General features: G+C 38.9%; 1 pseudogene; it reads right to left on the bottom strand.

Moving 5' to 3' along the window:
• Positions 1-3509: 3509 nt before the first annotated feature.
• On the bottom strand, positions 3510-4315 carry LOC131758005 (AP-3 complex subunit sigma-2-like; annotated as a pseudogene).
• Positions 4316-6446: the final 2131 nt, after the last annotated feature.

Below are 6446 nucleotides of genomic sequence, written 5' to 3'. Positions count from 1 at the left end.
GATTCCCCAAACTCATGGGTAAAAGTTCAGAATTCATCCAAAATAATTGTGCTCCCATTCAGAGGGGTCTTTCTACATTATCGCTGGTAGTTGGTTACTTATCTCTGCTTTAACAGGTCCAATTGCAGAGAGTTCACCAGTTATTTTTAAAATGTTTATCTAAGAAAGCTATTGCTTTTTATATCTTAATCTTGTAAATAACTCCTTATTGAATTCGTCTGTTGTTTCCAAGGGGTTTTCAACTGACTTTCTCATGTTTTCCAGGGATAAATCCATATCATCTGCAAATAAGTTAGATAATTTCCTTCCAATGTTTACGGCAATCATGTCTTTCTCTTACCTAATTGCATTGTCAAATTCTTCCAGAAAGTGTACATAAACAGTGGCAATATTGGGCATCATTAACTTTAACAGTAATGACCTAGTATTTCACATTTAAGCATAATTGTGGCTTTCAGTGTGTGCGTATATGTGTGCATATGTATTCCAAAAACAGTTTTTTTAACAGAAATGGATATTAATTTTTGTCAACTGCTTTCTAAGCATCTATAGAGATGTTTAATGTCATTTCTCCTTTGATCAATCTTGTTGATAAACTGAAAATGGCAGATTTTGAATAATAAATTCTACATTTTATTACTAGAATCAATCTCACATGATGATTTCTTTCTTTTAATGTGTTTCGAGTACTTTCACATTTTTCAAAAGTAAGGCTAGTGTACGGTATTTTTTCATTTGCATATTATTGTGGAATTTGATAAAATGATACAGTATGTGCTTTGTAAAAATGATTTGTAATTTTCCCTCTCCTCAACTCTGAAACAGTTTAAGTAGTAGCAGCATTTTATATTTCCGGAAGATTTGAAGGGGTTGACATGGGGGCACAGAGCTCTGTGCACCTGGCGTCATAATTTTCTTCCAGAATATTTGGTCAGTTTATTATCCCAATATTTTTGGAGTCCATTCTTACAATTATATTTGGTATAAAATATTTAATTTTCTCTAGTTTTTTTTTTTACAGATTTTAGAGTTTATTTTTTCATGTACAATTTAATACCACTTTCCTCCTTATTTTTTCTTGATAGGCTTAGCTGTCTTTCATTTTTCAAAAAAAAACAATAATATTTAAAATGTGATCATTGTTTTTCAATTCACTAACATTTGTTTTTAACTTCACTGTGTTCTTTCTTCAAGTCCTTTGGTTTGTTTTGTTGATCATTTTTCTAACCCTTTTAAATGATTAGATAATTCAATTAACTAAACTATTTCCTTTTACTAATCTAAATATTTCAGCTATAAATATCCCTCTGTGGGTTGTTTTACTTAATTTTCAAAGTTTTAATTATGACATGTTTATTATTTACAAAGTATATGGCAAGTTAGGATCAATTTTTATTTTTTGCCACAAAATAATCATTAAGGATAGTTTATGTTTTTTAATGTTCATTTTTCTGATGTTCTTGTTTTCCAGGTTTCTGTTAAAGGTTCGGTTATTAAAATTTCTAATCTATTGAAGTTTTATAAATTTCCATGAGTCCTTGAAAAGAAAGTTCACTCCTTCTTTCAGGATGTGAATTCAATATATGTCTTTTGGATTTATTCATTAAATACATCATTTATATCTTTTTTTCTTGGTATGTATACGTATAACTGATTCACTTTACTGTAAACCTGAAACTAACACAACATTGTAAATCAACTATACTCCAATAAAAATTTAAAAAAAAGAAAAATGACTTGGTTCTAGCTTTGTGACCCTTGATACACCACTTAACACTCTGGGCTTCTGCTTCCTCACCAGTTCAATGGAGGCATGTGGAGGACCCCCCAGCTTACACTCTTTGATGCTGTCACTGGCTACCAAGCTGGTTTTTATCACAGTTTCTGAGAAGCTACACAAACTTTTTGAGGTTTCCTTATCCATAAGAAAGAAAATAAAATTGGGAGAAGCCATTTGAGCAGTGAAGAGAAAATGAACTGTGGATTTAGGCAGACAGACAGTCTCAATTCTTAGCCCTTGTGACCTAAAGCAGGTTACTTGACCTCTCTGAGTCTTACTTTCTTGAGTTGCAAAATGGAGATAACAATGTCTGTTGTAAGGATTGTGGAAGGATCTCACTCATGCCACCTTACAGTAGGTGCAAAATAAATATCGTTTTCCTTCTTTGTTCCTATATCACTTTCAGCAAATATAAGACAGATGTGAATACGCTGAAATGTCTGTTTAAAAAAAATAAATTCTTTAAAAGAATATAAGAGATTTTAACATCAGATAGATATATTAACCTACATTTCCCTCTTCCAACATAAGAGGGCCTACATTCTGATCAACACTGCCCATCTCTGACGTTATCAGAGATGTTCCAAAAGACTGAGGTTAAGAGGCTACAGGGAGCAAAGGGCACCAACCACAGAAAGCACTGTTCAAAGCAGGAAAAGACATGGTCCTGACCATGGTCCTGCCAGGCACCATCTCAGATGGGCTCTGCGACAGCATCAGGAGGCCTGAGGAAACAGTTTGGGCCACTGGCCAGCAGGCACAAGAAGTCTCCAGGCCGGGAGGCTTTACCGTGATGGTGCAGCAAGCTCCCTAATCTCAAGGCAGCTCAACATCATACCTGAGACCTGGCCCGGCCCGAGGCAGCGCAGGAGCAAGAGGCACTACTTCGAGGAGCAGCTTCAGCTCTAAGTTAACCACAGGAAGAAAGACTCTTACCGAATGTAAACATTTACAGGTTTCCACGGCTAGCTCTAGAGGACTGTCATCTGAGGGCAACAGGGCGTGCCCAGAGTGAGCTCAGGCAGGGACACCTCGCACACTGGGGAGAAGATGCTGCACTGCCACCGGTCTCAGCCAGCAGGCTGCCCGTGTTCCCAGCCTTCCCCTGTGCCAGGTCCAGAACACATTACCCCAGCTCAGGCTCTCCTGCTCCAGAAGCTGGTGTAGACAGCAGTGGGCTTCCTGGACAAAGAAGACTCATCATTCATAACTGACCCCTCTGTTCCTCGGGAGGAGAATGTATTTTAAACCTGGATGAGTCATAATTCTATGTTCCCCATGTTGTCAGCTTTGCCTTCTACAGACACAGGGCCTCTCCCCTTTGAGGGGGACCCTTCTGGCTGGGGGGGTGTGCCCTCCCTATTGGCAGAAATGTGGTGGGCAGGCAAACAACAGGCTTACGATTTGGATTGTGTCCTGCACATAAAACACCTGGGAGAGCAGAGCCACAACTATGGCAGTGGGGAGCGTATGCCGCAGGAGATGGTGATGAGACAGCGTGGCGATACAAAAGGATTCTGAGTGTGCCAACTCTAGTAGAGCCCGTAGGCATGTGCTCCATATGTGAGATGCAAGCACAGGCTGGCAGTGGACACAGGACTCCTCCCCGATTCAGGACAGCAGGGGCCACTGCCCAAGGCAGGACTCCTCCAGGGCGCAGAGCAGGTTTTGCTACAGGACTGGCTCAGCTTTGCTCATTCCAAGGACTCAGTTCAGCCATCTTCCACCCTCAGACAAACCAGGAAAGGTTGGGGACCTTGATGTTGAGATTGCCAGTGTTGATATTCCGAGGCATCTCTGGCAGGTTGATGTTTTTCATGGCAGACACGGCCCAGGCGGGCGCTGCTGAAAGGCCGCCCTTGGATTTCTCCAGCCTGTTCTGAGCTTCAATCCAAGCCACGATTTCATTCATGTTTGTTTCCAACACCATCCCACCCACCACCACCTCCTGAAGAATGTAGGTCGCCTTATCCATATGGAAGATCAAATCCAATTCACAAACATTTTTGAAATACATATCCAGAGTATACACAAAAACCTGGATGAGGTCCAGGATCCCAAGTTCACTCTCTAATTAATCCACCCAAAATACAAAATAGAGGGTAGCATAATGCTGATAAATCAGTTTGTAGTCAGAGCCACCAATCAAACTTCCACCCTCGGGCTTCCCTGTTGGCGCAGTGGTTGAGAGTCCACCTGCCGATGCAGAGGACACGGGTCCGTGCCCCAGTCTGGGAGGATTCCACATACCACGGAGTGGCTGGGCCCGTGAGCCATGGCCGCTGAGCCTGCATGTCCGGAGCCTGTGCTCCACAACGGGAGAGGCCACAACAGTGAGAGGCCCGCGTAACGCAAAAACAAAAACAAGAACAAACTTCCACCCTCCAAGAAGTTACAGATGTTGTCATCCCACTTGAGAACTAGAAGGAAGGTCTCTCAAATAATGTGCTGTTGAATTTCTTCTGGGAAACGCTGGTAGAAGCAGACCAGCCGTGGCTTCCCATGGTTATTGAAAACCAGAATTGCCTGAATCATCTTTGCCCACCATGCTCCTTTCACCACAGGCTACTTCCAGAGAGCATCTCACATTTATATCTTCTATAGTCTTTTTTTGTCTACTTTAACTCTGTGTTTCTGTCTCTTGAAAACATGTTTATTAATTATGGTAAATTTATTTTGCATTTACATGTAAATTACTATGTAAGTTAGAACCTTATAGAGAATCATATCCTTATTATGAGAAATTTAGCACAAATTATACTTCCTTTATCTTTCCTCAATATTCATTTTATTTTTCTTTGGCTAGCACTGGACATCCCCAATTCCTTCAACTCTGCCTTAAATGAAAGTTTCCAGTCTTACTGTTGGCTGAATATTTTTCTCTATGTATAGTCTTACAGTAATGCTCTTCCAAGATATGATGTTAAAAATAAGGTAGAATTCCATATTATCTGACCAATATGGATATAGAATATATCCATATATATATAGAATGTAGTCTTTCTCAATTTAGCCACCATGCATTTACCAAGTCAAGCTAAGATTGCATGTGGGTGGCCCAATCTCCTAGGTGGCTCCCACTGAGCATGAATTCAGCAGGAATTCACTTGGGAAAGATACTATCCTACATGCAGTTTTTGGGTTTCTACTTGGCCACATAAGAATGGGCCTTGAGGCAGGAACACTTCTTTACCAAGAGATAAAGAAACCTCACAGCTTGTGCTGAATTTATCACATTGTGTAGGAATAGCTTTTGCTGTTCAAACTCAATGTGTATTTCTTTGTTTTGCTCAAGCATGTGCCTCATATGGCACCTGGCCAACCCACTACTATATCTGTCCCTTGCCAGGAAGGGACAGGATCCTTTTGCTGAAGCACAAGAGGGATTCCTGCAGGTTAATTGCCCTGTGTCCGCTGCTGGGAGGGACCTGCTGGCAATGGGGTACTGACACCCACTAATGAAGTTAATCTTGCTCTGTCTCGTCTCTATGTGAGTAAATCATTGTTCCATCCAATGTTTGACTGCATTGTGTTTTCTCTGGCAACTCCAATATCAAAATGCAGTGGACAGAAGTGTTCAGACTTCTACTCCTGATAATAAGCCACAGACGCCACTTGCTTGACAGTTTAATTAACACCCACTACCTTATAGTGCTGGTTCTGTTGACTTTCTTGTGTACATTTCCTTATATATACTAAATATTCTAAAATTATTCATTGAACAAAAGAATACGTAAATGAACACAGGAGGTAAAAATTACAAAATATACATGATTGAGATTTTCTACGAAGGACAGTCTTTATTAATTTTATGTTTGAGGAAAAAATTTTCATCGAAATTTACTTCAATTAAGTCAATAAATGTCATTCTTGAAAGTTATGTGTTTATAATTGCAGTCACTTACTATAATTATGCAACACTTGCTTTGACAAAGGACAAGTAGTTTTGAACTGTGTAGCAAATGACACCTTATGTAATGTAAGCAATTTATAACTGGGTAACTTTAGTAGTCTATGAGCTATAATAAATACTTTAAGTGATGTTTTACCAGTATGGAATAATCGTCTGATTAGTAATTCACCACTACAAAATGACAAGAGCTTTATAAAAAAGAAGTATGTGCTCTACAAAATTGTAGGATAAATTCTGGAGGTTAGAGGAAAGGAAAAGTGATATTATTAATACAGAACTTCTACTAAATAATCCATTAAAATTGTTTTAAATATACTTGAAAGTCCTCAGTATGTGGTACTATTATTTTAAAATGTTGATCAAAACACATAGACTTTATTTTTAATTTAGTTGTAAGGATTACCATAAAAATATGTATATAATCTCCTTTCACTATTTTTGGGGAACATGTATCTTTAAACCAAAAGTAATTATCACAATGTATTTTCTTGAATTATGAACATATATTATTAATCTTAGGTGGCCACTGAAAGGAGGAAACCAAGGATGTAAAGTACCACAATTTGTTTTATATCTGCTACTGTGATTTATTATCAAGGAGTCTGTCATTTTCTGAAGTTTTAATATTTGTTATTTTAACTGTCTCAGTCCTCCCAAAATAAAGCAGATCAGGGACTGTGTTTTCATCACTACTCTATCCTTGGTAAGTAGAACCCTTGACACTTAGAAGCACTCAAAAAATACTGTGACATT

This window comes from Kogia breviceps, chromosome 6 (assembly GCF_026419965.1).
Source record: "Kogia breviceps isolate mKogBre1 chromosome 6, mKogBre1 haplotype 1, whole genome shotgun sequence".
In the NCBI taxonomy this organism is placed as follows: domain Eukaryota; kingdom Metazoa; phylum Chordata; class Mammalia; order Artiodactyla; family Physeteridae; genus Kogia; species Kogia breviceps.
This window is presented reverse-complemented; position numbering and strand designations above follow the sequence as displayed.